The following is a 23,479-nucleotide window of genomic DNA, read 5'->3' on the forward strand; positions in this document are numbered from 1 at the left end:
AAAAACCTGAAATAAGGTAAAATGTGATTTGTCTTAATGTACTTTCAACGAGAATTAATAACTATATGCTCCATTGAACGTATCGGCTCCGTTCGAACTTAAATACAAAAATAGTTTGAAATTAGTTGCATATACCCAATACTTTTTACTGGTTTAGTAGCTCATTAGTTCAGTAGTTCATTATGAAATTTACACAGTAGGTCTTTCAAAATAATGAACACAAAAATTGGTTTATAATATCTAAGTAAAAGGCAGAATCATTTTGGGTGAGTGTAGAGTGTTTGGTATTCTCTAGTTGGACTACATAGGGGCAGTTCGCTATAATACATGCATTCGTCGAGAACGATAAATAGCTCTGGATTTTATATTAGGCTGGAAAAAAATTGGATGGCAGGTGAGAAAGTTATGATCAGAGATTTGGTAGATTTTGGTAGGCACTCTCAAAAAGATTACCCACACTTCTCTTAGGGCTATAAATAAATATTGGCTATGGGCTGAGGGACTGACGTCTAATTGAGCAATCCCGTGAAATCCCCGGTGTGTGTAGAAGAAAATTTTATCTCAGGCCAGTATGTCTCAGAGTTGTCTCTGACTCTGAATGTGAGAAATTGGTCCGTTCTTCGGACTAATACCCATCTAGAATTCCAATTAATGCGACAGGGAATTAAGCGGTATGCAGACCACGCACATCCCTCAGATAGCTGCGTGGAAGTCTCTGATCTTTTAGGACTCTTGCCGTGAAGAGTTTGGTTTCAAGCTATAAATAGAAAGATAGCCAACTATGTTAATCGTAAAGCAGTTAATGCTTGTAGTCTATAAATCCTTTCGTGGTTCTGCTATATATTCATACCCTATTTTTCTATGGAAAACAAGCTTAACTTTTATTCCCAGACAATTGAAATCTAGTTTCTCTAATAGAAAATATTATGTTTGCAACAGGGCACAGCACAGAAAAATTAAGATATATTTTATTGGTGGTCCCTGTAAAGCGAGAAGCTATTGTGTATACGTCAGTGGCAACAAAACACTCGGCGAGATTGAAACTGGAAGGTTATTATTGTTTTGAAAGGGATGATCACGAATATGGCATTTATATTTCTGTTGCGTCACTACAAAAAACTTGGAGGTAGGGGGAGAAGAAAGGAAAAATTACCATAAATTATGGTATCAACAAACACGTTTCCTGCAACGGAAATCAAAGTTTATTACATTTTCGAGCTCTCTGATTAGAAATATGAACTTCGCTATTCAGTGGCGCCATTAATTCACTTTGAAGGATCAGAGCGCTACATTACGATACCTAATAGGGTTTAAGAGCACGAATGTCCACAAATTATTTTTGGGGAGAATGCAAATAAGCTGTTTTTATAGAGTCTGAGGCATTGCACACATACATATAAGCGAATCTAAACTAAATGCTCTCTAAACCTCTCTGTACATTGAATTCCGAGAAAACGATAAGATAAAATTGTTGAATCTAGCTTACAGCTGACGTGAGAAATGTCTGGAGTCTTGTATAAAGCAGTTAGTGTCGTTGAACGATGAAGCCGTATCACTTATAGTTTAATGTTATAATAATATTATAAAAAGAAGAGGTATATTATGTGTTATAATTTTGATAATATAATGTCTACCTGTCTATCTATCTGTCTGTAGTATGTACTCAGGGCCAAGGAATATTGACGGCTCGAACACGGAAATGAAGTATTTGGGTTTTACGTACCACGCTAATGCCTGCTGGGCTATTGGGAAATATTTGAGTTTTACGTCCCATGGCTATGCCGGCTGGGCTAATGGAGACGGTGATGATGAGAAATGAATCAAATGTTGAAATGAGCATGAATTGTACCTCAACTGTTCTGTACGGACTCGCGTTCAATCCCAGCCCCGTCAAGTGAACTTTTGTGATGTAAAAACATCGTGTGTGCGTGAGTAACCTTTATGTTTCTGTTCCATAGAGTTTTTCCTAACTTCTTCTTATTCAAAGAACATTAAAGTAAGTTTTTTCTTATTTAAATGTTTGTTTAGGCATTCCTACTCCATCGTTGTTTTTAAATCACGCTTACATTTTGTCTTATCTAATAACTCCCGAGATATAAAAGTAGAAACAAAATACATAAAAGCAGGGATTGTTAAACTTGCTAGGAAGTTCTAAAGCTGAAACCTCTAAATACTATTACTCGGGTAAACTATTATTGCCAATGAATCTAGAAACTTCTCGGCACGAGAAGAGACAAGGCTACAATCGACAAGTACATTTTCAAATTTGAGATGATACAGTATCTTCCGAAACGCAGGAAACACTAGTTCACTCAAGTTGAAATCTCAAAATACTATTACTTGGGTGAACTACTATTGTTAACTAAAAGAGTCGTCTCGAAACGACAAGTACATTTTCAAATTCAAGAAGATACAGAAACATTCGTGACGCGTAGGCAACACTAGTATACTCAAATTTTAGATGTCAAACAGTTTTAATGTTACACGAGGCATATATAAAAAAACTTTAAATTGATAAAGTCATTCTACGAACACGATGCAATTTCAAATTTAAGACGATACAGAAACATCCAAAACTTATTCGCAATACTAGTTCACCAAATTTTAGATCACAATCACTGTTTAATGTTACATGAGTCATGTGTAATAACTATAAATGGATAAAAGTAAGTGTACGAACACGATGAAGAGCATTTATCAAGGTGCTGAAACCTCAAAATAATATTACTCGGATAAACTGTTATTGGACGATTTTCTGCCAAGTGGTAAATTGTCAGAAAATTAAAAAAAATAATTTGAAACTCTAATATTTGTTTTTCTATTAAGAAATAGCTTAACTATACAGTAAAACGTTTAAAATCTTTTTGAAAAATATAATCATTAGCTTTTTACCACAAACTTTATCTGTTCTACACCATACTCAGTATTGTTCACATATTACAATTAGTGATGAGCAAATGCAATGGCAAGATCAAGACTAAGACCCTGGTGGTCTTGGTCTTTTTCTTGGTCTTGCACAACCAGTCTTGGTCCTGGTCTTGCTTTTGCATAAACAGTCTTGGTCTTGGTCTCGGTCTTGTTGCAAGAGTCTTGTGAGACTTGCTTATCAGAAATTTTATGATTTTCATAGCTAAATTTAGTGTGAATAAATTCTACAATGCGACAATAGTAACGGAAATACAATGTATGTTCCTAAATGTATTATACTTTACCTTCATGTAGGTATGATGATAGTGTACAATATAGTCATTTTATAATGGGTTCCCATACTTCACTACTTATAAGATAAATGACTTCGTTTCAAAATCTATTAAATTTTTAACAGATTCAATACTGCCTTGGTTCCCAAATTTCGGAGACTCCAAAGGCGTCAGATACTTTTTTTTAATTTTCAACCAAGTTTAGCTATTATTGCCGATGAATCGAGAAACTTCTCGGTACGAAAACTGACAAGTCTCAAATCGATTTGACGTTTACACGCACGTTTCCTTTTCCTTATAGGAGATACTATTTTTCCTTTTCTTCTTCTTCTTGTTCTTCTTCTTCGTCGTGTTCTGCAAACGATTTCAGTTTGTATTTTTCCCTTGACGATGATGCTATTAGTGATGCTTTAGATCATCGTCTGATTTCCAAAATAGCAAGCTAGACGGTTAGGATTAGAAGAGTTTTCACAATACTACGTTACTGTTTGTGATAGTTACGGTATTTTTTATTCTAGTATGTATTTAAAATAACAGTGTCGTTATAATACATTTTAAGTCGTCATGGATAATCTATGCTTTGTAGCGAGTAGAAAAGTGTTGAGGAACATTGATCTACTACACTAAGTATCCATCTGTAAGAATATATCGTTGCTAACACGAAGGTAAAATGTTGCATTCCAAGATTATACAAGTTATGCTAAAGGAGACGATGATGATGAGACATGAATGAAAATCGTGAAAAGAAACTTGGAACGACAAAAACACCCCCAAAGTTCACTGGTCGTGAGCTGCGATTAAACCAAGAACTCCATGCACGAAAGTTGAACACTCTACCACTCATCCATCGTGCACCTGTTTCTTACGCTCGATGTGTAAGAATATATTTCAGTTTAACGCACCACGATTATGCCCATTATGCTAAGGGAGATGGATGGTTAAGGTAAATGAGTGATTGAATAATTAGTAGAATGAGAATGTCTGAGTATCCCGTGAAAACTCATTTACACGATGTTTTTCATTATAAGCTTACTTGTTCAAAGGTCAAACTAGTGACCTCATTCACTAGATGTAAGCGCTCTGCCACAGTGCAGGACAACTAGTAATAAAAAACTACCTTTAGCCTTTCCCGCTGGTCTGCGTAACATCGCCGTCCTCTGTGAACGAATACAGATTGTGGTAATTACACTTCTCAGAAACGAGATATGTTTATTACTCGTTCGCAGCCGCAAATGTTATGACATTGCATTCTTCTTCTTCCACACATACATACACACACACACATTCTCTCTCTGTGTGTGTGTTTCTCTCTTTCTCTCTCTGTCTGTCTTTCTTCATGCAACGTCATACAACAACGAAATAGCATACAAACCTCTAAGTAATCTTGCATTGTATGTTTGTCCTTTTTTCTTTTCAAATTACAATGCAATGTGGAGTTTGATTTCCAGACTATGCAATGCAACGGGAAGCCACATGAAAAGGCTATGACTATCCGTATAATTGACTGACTGAAATTTTGATGATTTAGTGATTAGCGCGGGTGTCATACTAGTAAAGCGAAATGATGCTGATAACTTCTAGATGAAATCAGGACATACATTTTGTACTTACAGTTTTAAAACGAGACACGACAAAAGATTTTTGGGAATACTTCGATAATCAATACCCAAAGCGGTAAGATAGAAAACTGATTTCTTTGAAAACAATTCACCGTTCCAAAATAAATTCTGTCATCTCCTTAATTCTTTTCAAATGATAGAAATGATACAAATTATTTTTGATTTTAACGTTAATCGACATAAAGCAAAATTTGATGTTAGATAACAAGAATTCAGTTCTGCAAGAATATATTTAATCGAATCCGATCTTTGTTTTTTCCGGGGAACCACATGATGTGCAAACCTATTACATTTTAGGTTTGAAGGTTGGGTGGTTCAATGGTAGAGAGTTCACATTCAGTGCTTGTGGGTCCCTGATTCGATCACAGCTCTCGTCGTGTGGACTTTCTGATAGACAAACACATTCTTGTGGGTGTTCTCGGAGTTCTCCCGTTTCCCGTTCATTTAATCATTTCATTCATTTCTCATCATCACCGTCTCCTTTAGCCTAACCGGCATAATCGTGAGACGTAAAACTGAAAGATTTCATTTCGTCTCATTTCAATTTAGGATTGAATATTATCATCATACAACGGTAAGAGATAACAAAACAAACTGCAATCCGAAGTGAAACACTTGAACTATGTTAAACATTTTTGAAACCATAAAGTATTAATTTCTACAACTTTCAGTTTGTTTAGAGGATTAACACGTGTGGAGGTCGTTGCTTCAATCCTTACTCAAGTAAATTTGTAATGAAGAGCATCGTGTTTGTGGTGGGTTTTCCATTAGTGCTCCCAGAAGGTTTCTACGTCCATTAATAGAGTGTTCACATTTGTTCCTTCTTTTTTTAAATTGTATAAGGAACAGAATATACTGATAGTAAGACGCAAACTACGCGAAACATAGGACTTTTATAACTAACTAACTTGTTTGGTGATGTGTAATGCATACCATTATCGAGTTAGAGTAAACTTTACGTGTAACGTTTTGACTGACCTTTGTTACTATTATCATGCGACAAGTGCCTCCAGCGATATGATGACTATGTCGAAAATAATAATAATAATAATAATAATAATAATAATAATAATAATAATAATAATAATAATAATGTATGTACTATCTGTTTGTTTGCTTTATTGATTGTACAGTAAATACAGGTTTTTCGGTGACTTTTTGGTAAATAGCTTGTATAAAAGGGTATTGAAAGTATATTTATATTTTTTTTAAAAAAGAAATCACCTTGCATTTTCTCAAGGTGGTAAAAATGACTTCTTGAGGAATTTTTTCAGAGTGCACTCATCATCCATTTTTGAAAAGTAATTACTTTCAAAACGAAAGTCTACCAATAAAAGAATCGATAGACTTTATTACAAGTTTGTAATGCTCTTGTGAAGACAAACATCAACAAAAAGTGAGAAGCGAAAAAATATGATACGTGACGTTTTCACATCAGGTGACGTAATGTTGAATAACAAAAGATAACCTATATCTAAAGAAAGAAACACTAACCTATCCCTATATACAGAAGATAAATTCTATTTTAGTAAAAACTGACGCAAAAACCAACCCTGATATGTTGCTTGCATGTACAAATTTTTGATTCATTATCAACTAAATATTACATTAAAACATATTCTATTCTAAACCAAGAGTAACATATCATAAACTTACGAAGGACCATGTTCCTTGGGGGTCCGAGTTCCATTTTCGGTGAGACTGCATTAAAAATTTATGGCATTAACTTAATTCGATCCTTTCTGTCGTGAAAACGAAAATCAATGCGAAGTGCTATATACGTAAAATTCTTATTTCATGCAAGGACATATGCTGCAGAAACCCAAATCTTCATTCAACAATATCACAGTTTTTTGTTTTCATCATCATTACAGTATTCAATTCTCGGAACCCAAGTAGTCTTTGTCATGCGCAAAAAAATATATGTGCGGTACAGAAAGCGACACTAAATTCTAATCTAACGAACATGAACTTCCGAGGGGGGTATTGATCCTAAGTCATGAGTTCGGTTCCTCTAATGTGGAATTCAGTCGAAAATGTGTATACACGTCCCATACTCTTACGAAGAATCAACGGTTTTGCGTTCGATTCCGGTGAGATAGCTTTCAAAATGAACGCATATCTAGAGTCCGGGTTCGATTCTCTGTCAGAAAGCATTGAATATTTTAAGACATTAAGTTAATTTGTTGCTTAATTTCAAACGAAAATCAATGCGAAGTGCTATATACGTGAAATACTTTTTATGCAAGGACTAATTCAACTCTAAATCGTGAAGTACCAAATTTGATCCCAGTTCCCCACCAAAGTGAATTTTTCTGTACAGAATTTTTATATCGTAAGTTAGCAAAGTTACAATCAAGGTTAGTTGTCTGCTTCACTTTCATTTCCCCAAAATAATAATGTGATGCTGCATTTTTAAATTTATTTTTATGTTTGTTATTTACGTTTAGTAGCACTTTGGTCCGGGTTCGACTCTCGATGAAACAGAGAGAGAGCATTGAACACTTGGAAGCATTATAGTGCGAGTGATCGCATTAACCACATCTAATTTCTCGTATGACTTCAAAGCCATACTAATATCAAACTTTTTCGCATAATTTGATCTTTGGAGTTCTCTGTATAAGTGAATTTAATTACTAGTCATCGTTTTCTATGAGAATGTTTCAAAAGAATATCTCAGGGAATGCAGTCAATACCAACTTAAGACAGTTTTAACGTTGTAGTTCTTTGTGCTATGGGAATGTGTTTCAAAGCGATATCTCATCACGTGCAACTCAAGGCCCTGGGAGACTTAAGTATACAAATTTTCATCCTACGTTGTCAAAACGTTATGAAATGCTATGAGAAGCTTCCGTTGTTAGATCATGCACAATCAATGGAATTCAACACGTTCTAGAACAATCATGAACTATGATATTCACGTCCCAGGACAAAACGTTTCCCACAGACGGGTCCTAACACTTAGCAAAAGCATGTTTCATGATTTTAATTACTGAGTTTCGAAACTATCCACTTAGCATACAGTCCGAGGAACGAGGGGGGGATACGAGCATTGAACACTTGAAAGCATTATAGTGATTCGAAATGAGGAACTTCGAATGGGAACTATACTACATGGGACCCAAACCCACTCAATATATATATATATATATACAACAAGACTAGAAGACGAAGACCAATCAATTGGGAAGCTTCGATCACTGAGCGCTTACGCTCTTTGGAGGAGAGACGGTGATCCAAAATAGGTACTCAATGCTATGAGGAGCTTCCGTTCTTACTTTCAGAAGAGGGGCGGGGGCCAGAGGATTCAAATAACTGGCCAATACACGACGAGAACACGAAGAAGAAGACGAAAGGGCATGTTTTCTCTTGTTTCTACAGCTAGTAGGCGTCTAAGAGTATACTTCCTTATTCTAACATAGCAACATACTGGTTTAGGCCGGTTTAGTGCCGCTGATACCGGTTTTAGGGCCAACATTTTCCCACGGGGATGAAGTGAATTATTCCTACTATGATCAGGAATCTGAATTATATTTTTCAGTAGCGTGACTAGACAGTAATTTCTGGGGAGTTATATTGAAGCTAAAACAAATCTGATCTTATAGGTTCGAAAGCGCTGAAGACGAATCTGAAATTGAGTTTTCAGTAGCGTGACTAGAAAGTCACTTTTCAGGGCGACCCTCTTTGATCCACGACCCACTGTGATCCACTCCGACACACCAGACTCTGGTATAAACCACTGACCAAAGAAACTATTGAAACTTTTATTAATCTAATAGATATAGTTGAGTTGAATTATACGTCGTGAAAGGAAGTTCTAACGCACATTGTACAATATAAATATGGTGAGTTGCTATACCATTGATGCAAGAACTTTTGAAATGGGTTCAGTAATGTTTATATATAATGAATTAAAAACGTGCCCTGCGCCAAAGACCCCTTTTTAGGGATATGCTAGAATATATCGTAATCTACATTAAATCATCTTCCTAAAGATTAAATTTTTCTCGAATCTTTCGATTAGGTTCTGAGAACTAGGGATATAAAAATTAAACACTCGAGTTTACGCGTGTTTTTTCTAAATTTTAACACTAACGTAAATTGATCACTTGACTTTCATGGACGGAGAGGGGTAAGCATGGAAGACCGTGTCTTTCGTTAGGCTCCATTTTTCTTGGTATAACGTCACGAACACTATCAACCAAATACGTATTGTAAAATGAAATCACACACGTGGACTGAGTCAGATGAAAGAGTGAGAGAAAAAGAATCACAGATCATGTCCTTGCAGGCTATTAATTGGCTCTCGCTGTTCTCTCTTATGAAACGATTAAAAGCCATTTCAAGCAGCCAGGCAAGCGAAGCAACAGTCGCGGTGGTTGACACCATGGGTTCGTTTCATGCATGCCGCTACCATGTGGCATCTATTTGCTACCATGGATTCGCTGTTCGCTATATACTTATAGTGTTTCCGATCGAAATGCTACACATGGAGTGTACACTAAATAAAATTTATACATTTTTCATATTTAGGATGTTTATAACTGCCAGTTCAATTTTTAAAGTTATTTTGTTTAGATAACTTGGAACATTAGATGCATAAGAAACATAATTTAAATTGACGATCGTGTAAGTTAACCTAGACAAGCGTTGGCTACTGTTTCAAATATGAAGAGTAGGAGATACAAGGAAAATGATACGACGAGAGTATATGGTTGTTACAAAAGGGTGGATGCCACATTAAATGTAATTTTAAAATATAGGGGTTCTACAAGGATAACGGGTTGAATATATATATAGTCACAAAACTCTCACTTTATTTTCGCGCAGAGTATCTCAGGTTATCGATGGTGAAATATGAGCATGAAAATTTTATGTGTATGATCGATCATTCATTTAACAAATTAGTATGTATATCCAGTCACCTCGCACCAACACATAAATCACCACAACTTATGTTAGTATAGAATAATTTAGTGGTCAATCAGTAGTCAACATAGAAACGGTAACTTCTATTTGATTCTTTCTAAACATGATCAATCGAAGGATCCGCAACATTGAATAGAAGATTACACTATTTTATTTAAAGAGTAACATTGAAAATGAACTTAAATTATAGTATATCAATAATTGGTGCATTTTAATGAGACAAGTCCTCGAGAAGACTGAGAACTTAATTTATTGGAGGGTAAGTATTTGTCTCTTCCTTCAATCAAACAATGCTCTTCACCTGCATATGGAAAGACTCATCAGGTGAGAGTAACCAGATTGCAGAGCAATACTTGTTATCCTTATATGAAGAGTCTCAAAATCTTGTAAAGATTTTTTTTTTAAATTTTCGAAATTTCCTAAATCATAATACAAAATCAATGAAAAAAATGTATACAAAGGTTACCTCGAAACAACTCATAAAATCCTATAACAAGACAATGTATATCTTTGAACGTTTTGGAAATAGAAGACCGATTGTTCTCGTAGCGGTAGCAACAGAGATCAAGTTATTATCACACGCATTCGGATGGTTAAGTGCAGTAGATTTACTATTGTTCTGTACCCCTATGTTTTATCTCTCGAAAAAGCGTGTATTTAGTTAGAACATAAAGTTTCATTAAAATTTGTTGTCTAGTTTTGAAACATGTAGAATGTACTTTACGTTTTTTACAGAACGTTTGCAGAGAAAACCAACAATATTCAAAGAGTTTGTGTTTCAAAAATATACTGTATGGTCGTCTTCAGTGCACTTGTGGAATACCCTTAATGACTCGTAACAAAGATGAATATCAATGTTAAAAGCATTATTATATAAACGACGATATATAATTATCACATGGAAAAGTAAAAACAAAATTATTGATAAGATTCTAAGATTACCACTCAGCATTTTTATTCAAAATTTGCGTTTTCAAATCCAATCCGGATTCCGCACTTCTATACTGAATAAAATATCGACGAATTAAGGCATGCTCAAATATTACGGGTTGAAAAAATCTGGTTACATTAGTTTTATCCATAAATAAAATCGAAGGTTGGAAATGTCCTCCATGATCTAAGAGAGACGTCCTATTCAATCAATATCAGTAGTAAAAATTGTGCTGCTTCCATTCTTTTACCCTTGACATTTCATTTATCTCGGCAAGGTTTCCCCAAACATTGCAGTAAATACAGATTAATATAAAACAATGCTACAAAAATCAGTAAAGTTTGTGGCATGAGAAGATCGCATATGAAACCAATTTCATGTTTACCACAATATCACACACCACACTATATAAAAAAATCAGTTACGTATTACTTACACATAGCAAATACCATATTAATGCCGCCAATTTAAATAATATAGGTTTTTCAAAATGTATTGTGAATTCATGTTCCGTTTAGTAAAACAAATATATGGAACAAAATGTTATTTTGTGTTTAGAAACAAATCATGATAGCTTCTCAAATATTCTTAGAAAATCTTCCACAGGAAAGATTATTGAAAACGTTTGAGAAAGACAAATAGTGTTGCATCGTAGAATACTTGCATCGGATTCATTGGAACTTATTCCTACAAAGATTATCACTTCATTCCAGGTCATAATAAAAACAGTGTTCCTTTCAGTATTTTCTCAGTTCGCGCTTTTAACGTAACAACAAAATATTACACCGTGTAGTATAGCTACAATAGTTACTATAGAGACGCTATGTGTGCGCTATACTTGCCATATTAATAGAGATGCAAAAAAGCCGGCTTTTTTGAATCGATGTTTTTTTTTACATAAAAAGCCGGCTTTTTTGGAAAAAAAACGAGAATTTTGGAAATTTTGGCTTTTTTCATTTTCATGATTTTTCTGTCTAAATAGCTTTCTTATAGTATATTTTATACTTAGATAAGAATTCCATGACCTAAATGCCATATTTCGCTCTAAAATTCACCATCAAGATGGATGGAGCACATGTTTTACGAATTAAAGCTAATATGAAGAATGTAGTATTTGAGGGCAATTTTAGAGGCTATTTAACTTTATTTTAACTTTTGAGTTATCGATATTTTTTCTTCTCGATATCATTTCAGTTTGTCGTCTGTTTCATTTCTAAGAGCTTAGTACTCTAGCTTCTAACGCAGAAGTTAAACTTGCGTTTTTCTATATATCCATCAAAGCGTACGTTTTTCAATATATCCGTCTAACCGTACTTCCACATTTCTGTTATACTGTAGCTGTGCAACGATTTAGCAATAATTTTCCGGATACAACCTTGAATACTAATTTATACAAATAATCAGTAGCGGATTTAGAAACGTACTTTGGGACGGGTTTCTCTGATTGTTTCATTTTCTAAAATCTCCTAATTTTATTTGGGAGGAGCTTGAAGTTTATGAGTACAGGCATAACTAATACTGTATTTCGTTTCGTTTATATATTTAGCGATAATCTTCCGGATACAACCTTGAAGATCATTTTATACTGAGAATCATTGGCGTATTTAGAAAAGTATTTTGGGAGGGTTTTTTCTTATTAATGTTTAGTTTTTCTAAACATTCGTAATTTTTATTTGACGGCAGCTTAAAGTTAATGAGTAAAGGCATAACTAATAGATATTTCGTTTGTTTTAGACATTCCGTAATTTGGGGGAACAGGCTTCAGTCCGAAAGACCGCCCCCTAACCCTCGCAAAACACTCACTGCTGGTAATTAGTAATAATAACGATTTAAAAACAATAAGAAATGAAGTCAGCCAACTCAGAGTACACGCACTATTTCTACTTCATAGATGGAATGAAGAAAAGTTTTGTCAGAATGGTCGAATGCCGAATTGAATTCCGGACTTCTCGATAGAAGCGCAAAAGCTCCAGTCAATCATGTTTGTTGTGCAGTTGTATTTATCTGAACTTAAATATATTCCGTAGTCCTTTTTGTGTGTGTGTGTGTGTTGGTGGGGTGGGGAGAGTTCCATAATGATATGAAGGGTGTGAGCCAAGAACATGGTAACTAACAAATTTTCAATTGCTGAGTTACGCAGCATCAGATAGGTAGCAACGCATACCGCTTCGTTTAATCCCTCATGTATAGACTTATGTGAAAAATCAGCTTTCCGACTTTCAAAATGGATTGTGCAGCAGAAAATTTCTAATTTCTTAAAATAGTAAAATTATGGGTTATCATGTTCTTATCTCACACCCTTCATGTTCAATCCCTCTTGTTGAAAATACAGAAAACTTGAGGACTGAATAAACCGTGATGGTGCTTATATAAAACTGTAGAATTTCAAGAATATACAAAACCAAAAGCTCTAGGTGTGCAGCCTTTAAGTGTATCATATAAATCTAAGTATTTTTCTTATGTTTTATTTTAATTTTATTTTGTTCCAAAAAGAGGATATGGAATATTTTAAAGTAAAAATACTACATAGAATTTTGCTACTTATTTGAGTATTTTTTTAAAAGAAGTATTTACTTTTAGGGTTGGCTGGTTTACACCAGCTGTTTTTCTTCTTTTTTTAAAAAAAATAAACAACTGGTTTAAACCGAAAAAAAATAAAAGGTACGAAAAATGCGAATCGTGTGAACTTCATGGTGACGTTTCCATACATCAAACCATCTGCATCAGTTTTATTTCCTTTTCACCTTTTAATCAAGGTGTCCCATGTTCAATTCTCGGTCGAACCACCACCCTTCTTTCATGCGTAAACAAAGTAGTGGTTCGGATGTCAGTTTAAGCGAAAGTCTTCTCCTTGATAACCTCGGTATTACGTAAGGATGTTAAGCCTGAACATACGAACGAAACTAAATTGTATATTTCTCATGCCTGAATGCCTGTTGTTTTATAAAGCAGCCAAGGTTGCTTAAATATACTGATATAAATTGGTAAAATTTATTGATTGCCTACGTAGCTTCCAAGATTAGCTTGGATTGTATTTTCAATGATATGTACGCACTAAATTTGTAATTTAATACCTCAGTTTTAGCGTACTTATTATGATACGTTGACCTTTAAATTTTACATGCAAAGAATTAAAAGGATTTTTTCCGTTATTGTTTTACATTTAGAGTAATGACGGGATTTTCCCGATGGCTAGGGCGGGAGTTTCTCAATTTAAGAAATTTACTGACCGGACTTCTTTAAGCTTATGTGACATCTTCCAGCATAACCCCGTTGTTGCATAATAACACCAAGGCGAAACAAACTTATTTCTGTCAATATGTAATATAAATACATAAAGCAAAATATCTAAACCCAAAAAACCTGGTTTAAGCCAAAAAAGCCTAGTTTAAACTCCCCCCCAAAAACGGGTTTTTGGCATTTTCAAAAACAACCATGGCTCTTCCTAACCCTGCTTACTTTTGTATGTAGGAGGTTAAAAAAATCTTATTATATACTTGGTTAATCCTTTGAAATTCATAATGTAAAAATGTTGAAGTAAAAGTGATTGAAATATCTTTTCGAAATTCATGGTTTATTTTCGAGGTTTTATATTATTAACGGCATCAACCACTAATTAAATGACTTTTTGTGTTGTAGAGAAGCGAAACAAAATCTGGTTTATCAATTTAAAGCATAATTTTCAAAAAAGCCCACAATTTCCCAAGCAAAAAAGCGAAGCAGAAAAAACCGAGTTTTTTCCAAAAAAAGCCGTTTTTTTCCGAGCCCTTGCATCTCTACATATTAAACATAAAATTGTCTTAGTTCAGCCAACGATATTAACTATAGAAGAAGTAATAATATTTTTTCTCACTCCATAACTATATTTTGACTATACTGCCTTTCTCATCTGTCATGTCAAAACTACTAATGAAGAAGAAAATAAATAGATATTGGTATTCTTATTGTTACTATTTATTGCCATTTTTCTACAGTAGCGAGATTAGAACCATAAGGCCATCTCTTACACCTACCTATTAACAAAAATTGAAAAGTGTTTGACACTATGAGAAAACACGATACATTGATTCATATTACACACGCATATACATAAACACAACACACACACACACTTGCCCCACATGCAGTCACACATACAGATGTTTACTAAGAGTATATAAGAATAAGTATTACAATACAAAAGTATATAAATATGACAATTGCAAATAATCTTATAAAAGTTTTGGGTTATGTTTATCAGAGAATGGGTATGTTAAGTGAGCAGGTTCTGCTTTAGCACGTTTTTCGTTTACAGGGCAAATTTTTGATTTTGATTTTAAGTTTCTCACACTCTGGATAAAATATTCCAAAGACGGATGCTAGTAGGCACGAATTATTTGCCATTTGTCTCTCCCTGGGGAATATCTCTGTGCGATGTTTACGAACTATAAAAGAACTACGGTACCTGCCCTAGTGACGCGCTCGTAACGAACAACGAATTGATAATTATTGTTTAAATATCAAGGAGCCTTGTTTTGAACGATGCCGAAGACTTTTACTAAGATTTGATGCCACCTCCAAAGGTGGAGCGGTGGCCAGCAAATCACATTCAATGTAAAGGGAATATGGCCGTAGCGTCGGAGAATAAAGATAAATTGAATGCATGTGTTGTACATGTGCTTCAACTTAGCAGAAAGAGTAGTGCATAGGTCATTATATACAATATCAGAATGGTCAATACAGGAAGCAGGAGCGTGTGAACCAATTGAGTATTTGCTTTAGTGAAAGAAAGTGTTTTATTTTATTAAGCGAGTACAATGTAGAGTAAATTTTTTCAATTACAAGTTCTTTCCACATTAAGTGATAATTCATTGTAGTACCTAAATTTCTCACCTGCTTCGCGTAATCTACTTATGTCCCGTTAAGCACCATAGGAGGAAAGGTTGATACGTCCAGTTTTATACAGAGGCTTTTATTCACTGAAAGAACAATGGTTTGCATCTCTGCAGAGTTAAGCTGAAGATATGGTTACTTAGTCGATTCTACTAAAGCCTGTAAGTCTTTATTCATTGCTTCCACTGCAGAATGAACAGAAGAATGTTTAAAATGAAAATAAAATTGCAGGCTGTCTGCGTAAAAATGATATTTAGATGTAAAAAGGACAGGGGAAATGTTGTGAATATAAATACTTAAACGTTGTGGTTCTAAAATTCAACCTTGAAGTACCCCTTGTGTGATTTTAGCCCAGAAAGATACTATATTTTGATAAGTAACGCGATGCTGGCGGCATTTAAAGAAGGAAGAAAACCACTGGATTGTAATCAGTGCTAAGTTGTGAGACTGAAATTTAGCCAAAAGGGTATCAATATGCAGGGAGTCAAAAACGCAACTTCACTCAATTAATGTTAATATAGTGGTTTTTCCTTTATTTTATCGCGTTCTTAATATCGACTGTGATCTTTAAAAGAGTAGTGAAGATGCTCTGTTTGGGATAGGAACTTCATTGAACGGGACCAAGGATATTATGTAAGATCAAGAAAGTTGGTGTTTGTTTATGTACAACTTTCTGCAGGATAGGGCCTTTGATAACACTGGAAGTTTACTTTGGGGCTGTATTTCTTAAGCTTACAAGGTTTTATCTTCTTTAGTATTAGAAAAATTATCGCATACTTCCTCGACGCAGGGAAGTATCCGATTATGAGCGACTGATTTTTGGGCCTAATATGTGCAGTAATAGAAACGATGATGTGAGCTATAAGTTTTATTAACTTAATGGGGATCTTATCTACTCCACAAGCATTAGCTTCTATTTCTTTTAAAATGTTTTATTATTTCATAGCTTCAATATTTTTGAAATGGATCTGATCTAGGTGATTTTGGTGTGGGGGATGGAAACCAGGGGTAACATTCTGTTCCATGGTTTGGTTATATGCGGAAGATGCGAAATGCAAATACACACAATGAAAATTACAATCTGTAATATTGAATTCCCTTTGCTTTCTCCCTAATCCCAGTCTCCGAAAATTTTGCCGTATTTTCCTTACATTTAAGTTTTCACCTTTTAGGTTACGAATGTATCTAAACAGTGTATTTTTTAACATTTCTTGTGTTTCTTGCGTTTGTTACGCTACTTTTTATAAATGTCCCGGTCTTCAGTATTGTCTGTTCTCTTGAATTTTCGAAAACATGAATCGCGCATGACATATCATCTCTTATTTCAGAAGCTATCCATGGTGTTGGTTTTCGTTTAATATGCACAGTGCGAACAAATGCATGATTGTTATGTAAGCAGAGTAACATCTAGTTAAATTCAAGAAAATTATCATTCAAATTTGGAATTAATAATATGTCAGCTTATGAACGATTGGCTGGATCGTGCAATAACGCTAAGAGATTATTAAATTCTCTAAGTGATATAATGTTATGTTTGTACTTCTGCACACGCACTGAGTATGAAAGGAACAAAGGATTGAGTTTAGATAGTCCTACTGCAGCTAACTCTTAGTGTTACATTACTTCCTGTGTTTTGATTACCCAATATGATTAATCCTGGAATATGAACTCTTCGTGTGATGTGTAGCGTTGAGTGGTAAAACCGACAAATTGAATGATTCGAACATTACTAATTCTTTTTGTTTTTCACATAGTTTTTCTTACAAAAGTCTAGATTGATATCACCTAAAACTGTGATATCTTCGTAGGGTAAAAAGTGGATAGAAAAAGCTTTCTCAATCAGTGATAGCATACGAACACTAGGGGTTCTATAAGTAATGCAGATGACTACGCTTCATTTATTAATGTTCACCTCAAGCAGGAAATACTAGGAATTGTTGTTGTGTTCAGCTGTAGAATTGCCTATGACTTTGCATTCTATATAATTTCTTACAAATGCACAAACACCTTTCCCGCCCATTTCCAAACGATCTGCACGAAACAGTTTGTAGCCATCGATTTGAAAGCGCGAAGAGTTCATTCTAGGTTTTAACAGAGATTCTCTTATGGCAATTACCACGGTATTAAGGGTTTGAACTATTTCTAACAATTCGTGGTAATATATGACTATACTTTGGCAGTGAAAATGATTTATATGACGCCCTCTAAGAAAGACATCAAACTTGTTTTTCAAGAATGATCTTGTTGTAACTTAAGTCTGAGAAAATGACCTTGAAGGTCACCGACTGCATGTAAGCATTGAAAATGGCCTTCTTCCATTATTTTAGCAAGAAGGCAGGAAACTCCACGGGGAAGCCATTAACTGTTAGCATCTGAGAGAAAACAGACATCGACTATTGCTATATTACTGGATAAGAACTAAGCAGGCAAAAATAAAAGTGTTATTTTTTTGACATACCCATTCTCTTTTACATTGTTTCAGCTTGCAATTCACTTTGCTTCGTAAATTCCCATTGATTTCTTCTTGGTATACTGGACGTTATAAGTATTGTTTTTATTGAGTAGTGAACCATTGCTTCACAGCAGCCGAAAGAAATACGACTCAATGCTGCCCAGCACTTCCTTTATATATCGGTTTGCAGAATAATTGAATGTAAATCACATATGAGCATAACGAATAATCACATACAGAAATGTAACACAACGAATAATCACACACAGAAATGTAATACAACGAACACACACACACGAATTTCTCACAACCTACATTACTAGAAGTGTATATATAAGCAAAAGTATAGACATACAAATAAAACAGAAACAATACACCGAGTAAAGCACAGTTTTCGAAATATACGATTTTCCAACTGTTCAACCGTTATATTCTCCTACTGGAACACAGTGCATTTAGTACCACATCATTCTTCACAATGTGCTTTGTATGTCTTTAATTGATGACAATACGCATGATCTAAACAATATGTATATTGTTTCAGCAAAATAACACAGCCTAATTCTCTAATAACAGTTCTCATTTTTTACTTAATTTGATTCGTTGTTCAACTAGAATTTATTATTCCCTTTTAACAGCAGAGGACGTAACCTACTGTTTTAAATGAGATTATATATACTACTCGGCTCTCATTTAAGAGCTTTTATCTCCATTATACTACCAAGGATGAATGCTAGAATCATATGCAAGAAACCATGTGCATCCATTATACATATTTCTTGATGCTATAGAAAGCTTTAACTGATGTATGAAATCTAGAATCTGATATAAAGATGACTTAGTATTAAGTCATAGGTTAACTACAAACAAGGTGCCTCAAAATATGTCACGAAATCTTTTATACACGTATTTACAATTGTTTGTAGTTAGACATCAAAACTGTATATTCTAATTCAAGCTATATGTGCCACAGCGAGATGCATGATGTGTAAGTTTTTCTAGTTCTCTCACGTTCTTCATGCTGATACAATATCACTTGCCGGGCTAAACCACGATGATTAAAAAGAACCGAATTCGGAATACCCTTTTAAAATGCCAAGTCTGTATTTCATTGTGCTTTCTAATATCAGCCCAGATATAACATTAATTACTCTCACATTGTCTTGTAGCTGATTTCTTCTTTAACGACACTAAATACCTCGTAACAATTTAGAATAATGATTTCGTTCAATTCAATGCGAAAAGTTGTAACATAATATATTTTATTAAATCAATAACTTAATCCATCACAATATATTAGAAACGAGTGATAATATCCGCACCAGACCTTCCCAACTGGCTATCGCAAAAAACTGCTGTGTCCTGTTGTAGGATCAATGTTATCCAGAGAGTGTTTGTACATTATTGTAACGATACTATATATATATATATATATATATATATATATATATATATATATATATATATATATATATATATATATATATTGTAAGGTTCTGCATGTCCCCATAACATTCGATAACCGTGTGTTCTACACGTGCCAATGGTAAACAAAAACATCCCAGACGACGGATCCGAAAAGGAGTCGTCCACATTCGCCAGCAGTCGGCAAGACGGAGATCACCGATGGCAGCCGACACTCCAGGATAAAAGAGAGCGGCACGCATCATCGAACATTAATCTATCCAGGTTGATCAACCAGCCTAAACCCCTCTCACGACGCCTGGTCACCAAGAGGTACCTGACCTACAAAAGCCCTAAAACGCTTGGTCATTAGGTTCCTTTCTTTATCTCACCCAAATTATTAGCGGAACTATTTATTACTTACCGTCTGGTACTTAAGAAGACAATTTTATATTAAAAGATGATGGGAAAATCCAAATTCCCGTGTACAGTAATTGCTCTACCTTTATAGACTAAAAGAATTTACAGTATATATACTCTTTATCTATCTATCTATCTATCTATCTATCTATCTATCTATATATTTTATATATATATATATATAGATAGATAGATAGATAGATAGATAGATATACATAGTATATACTATATAAATAAATTATAAAAAAACACACCACAGTGTTTTGCGATAGCCATTTGTAAACTTCTATACCATGTGTATGTATTGTGTATATATACATGTATTATTATTATTATTATGTACGTGTATATGTATTATATATATATATATAACAAACAAAGAAAGTGTGACAAAATGGTATTAAATATTTCCTTCGTTTCACTTACTAACTACATGAACAGAATGATTTTACAATATTGTGTGAGTAACATTCGATAATGCTACCAGACGTTTGTTCTTCATGCTTTGAATTCATGCTATCAGTTCATGCTTTAAGTTTTAGTCTTGACATCCCACAAATCCACAACAGTTTGAGATTATAACATTCAACAAGCTCATTGAAGTGTCATATGAAGACACAATATTTCAATACTATTGTGAACGACAATATTGCATATACATTAATATGTAAATGTAAGGATTGTATAATAAAGGATTTTTTACTGAGAGAGGTGCGAACTTACATTGAAATTTAGTACAATTTTTAAACAGTATATTTTTGTTTTGATTGAACAAGGAACATACTCACGGATGTTACATTCTCCATCTAAATTTTTTGAATTTGGAAAATGTTCAGTGTACGTTTCCGCTTTACTACATTATACACTTGAGAATTCCCTCATACAAATGAAAGATTTTTTTTAAAAAAATATACCATCTTTTTTATTCTTTCTTATCATAATATCGAAACCAAAATATCGACTCAATAGCATCGATTTACATTTCATCAATGATACATAACATGGATGTCCGAACATCGAAAACCAAAGCATCGACACACAAAACACAAATGCTCATAATATAGACATCGAAAACATCGATAGCCATAACATTGTATGTCGTGTTAAGTTGTGTCTACTAGTAGGGTTCGCCATGAGGAAAATTTCGGAAGTGTTGATCTAAACATTGCAAGTGATCACTTAAAATTTTAACAAGTGGATCAAATAAGAGAGGGTTTAGAAAGTATCTGGTTTCTTAGTCAGTAAACAACAATATTTCGACAAACGTTGTTAGTAGCAACCACAATATTTGGACTTTCCCGCATGTTCGATGGACTTATAATGAAAGACGAAAAATGTTTCTTTACAAAACGCAAATGATCGAGATGCAATTCCAATTCTACCCGTAAGAGTAAACTTCATGCCTTAAATGACAAAAAATTCTTCAGATCACACTGATCACGAACAACACGACAATATTTATTTTCACAAGTCGTATAGTCAATGTTTTCAATCTTGATTTCTTCTTGGGAAATCAAGGAAAAACTATTTATACATCAGATATTTGAAGACTGTAATCTGATGAATGTATACTTTAAAATGTTGCAATTGTATGCAGAAACTTATTTAAACTTGAATAGGAATATCAACTGAGTTAGTTATTTCAAAAGGTTCGTTTAAAACTTTGAGGTAGTAAATTGAATACTGTTTTTCATGGAATGAGCATGTCGTTGTAGTTTTCTTCTTTTAGATCTCTTACTACTCAAAAATAATGAAATTTAGTGTATCGGTCGGGCAATGACATCTTGAACACGCTTCTGCACCAAAAATTGAACTCGTCACAAATAATTCATTGTCATATGTGGTTTCCACGTAAACCTTTTATTTCGAAGTTCATATTATACTCAAAGGTATTGAATATGTACTTATTTTGTTTCAAAAAGAACTGTCATAATAAGTAAACATTCTGATTTCACATTATTGATATGAATAGTATTTCAATCTAGAATAAAAAATATCCTAGTAGACGTCTTTGAAGCTGAAACTAAATTGCAAATCTTCTAGTGCAATTCTAAAGCAAAACTTCTGTGTACTAGTGATAGTATTGTGTACTCTCCTTCACTGAACTTATGGAAATCATAGGTGAGGAGTTCTAGAGTTTGTTACTGTAGAACACTTTAACATAGGATGATCACAAAACCTTTCAATAAACCATTGTTGTCCATATTAAACATTTCTTAGTAATATACCATAAATCTATTAAGTTTGAGATATTCATGAAGGTTTAAAGGTGGAACATTTATTTAACCTTGATTTTAGATACTTACTGATTTCATAGATAAATAGTCACAACCTATCAACAGTAGCACTGTGTATTTATAATATTAGTCCTGTAGATGTGAACTTTTACAGATGTAAACATCTTTGTATAAGAATAACTATTGGTTTAACAACCAGGAGATACACTACTTCTGCCATACTCATGAAGCTAGCACCAATGAAAAATCCAAAAACTCCCCCAATTGAAACTGTAATTAGAACAAAATTCAATAAAAATCAGAAACAAATCATTATTTACTTGTGGGTACATCTTGGAAAGTCTAGAACCATGAAAAACGTCAATGAAATCTCATATGCTAATATCATACGCAACGAACTACCTGTAATATGAACCTATTCCTTAATTTCAAACTCTACATTCCCATCTATTTCGTCCCATCAAGATGAAATATTCTTTAAATTTGAAATGTTGTCCTTATTGATTTTAATTAAATGTCTTAGAAGTTATCTGTAATTTGTAATTAATACGAAGCAGGTCCCAGAGTTGCACTATAATAATATCGTTAATTCCTACGTAAAGAAAAACAATCTAACATGAAAGCATATGTGGTAATCGGTTGTAAATAACAGAGCAATGCATATGACAGTTACTATAATTTATACATGCAGGTTTTGTTGAAATCCCATCTAGTAGCATCATCATTTTAACCATAGTGGAAAGTATAGTTCTTAATAGAATCTAATATTGGATATGAGCTGCACATTCCAATGTGTAAATATTGATTAACTCACTTCGTATCAGCTTCGGTCAGGATGCTTCTATTGATGTTGTCTGAGTGATAATGGTAGCAGATCCCTAATCTGGTTATTTGGTACCATTACGGAGCTTAATATCAGATTTTGTCATATGTCCCACCAAAACCATTTTGGACAGCCATAATCAAAGAAAAGAAGGGGTGCAAAATAGCTAAAATATAAAAGTAAGCAATACGTCTTACCATGTGTTTTGTTTTTGGTCCATTTTATCCCCTATGATGAGGTCCTATTACCTTATACGGTTATATGGTCATGTGCAGCAGTGTATTTCCTATCACAAGACATAGATACATTGGTGCATCCCTTTAAAGTTTTGGAAGGGGTACCATGGCCCACCCTTTCAATTTTGGAAATTTACCAATTTAAGCATTCGGTATCTTAGCAGAGGACATTAATATATATCATAATAAATTTGGGTGGTCCACCTCTTTCCCTTTCATTGATAAAAAATTTCCAAAATATAAACATAAGCAATATGGTGTACCAAGTGTTTGGTTTTTGACCCAATTTATCCCATTTGATGAGGTTCTATTACCTTATATGCTTATATGGTCATGTATAAGGGTCAATTTCCTAT

This window comes from Thermobia domestica, chromosome 5 (genome assembly GCF_964235325.1).
Source record: "Thermobia domestica chromosome 5, izTheDome1.hap1.1, whole genome shotgun sequence".
Lineage (NCBI taxonomy): Eukaryota > Metazoa > Arthropoda > Insecta > Zygentoma > Lepismatidae > Thermobia > Thermobia domestica.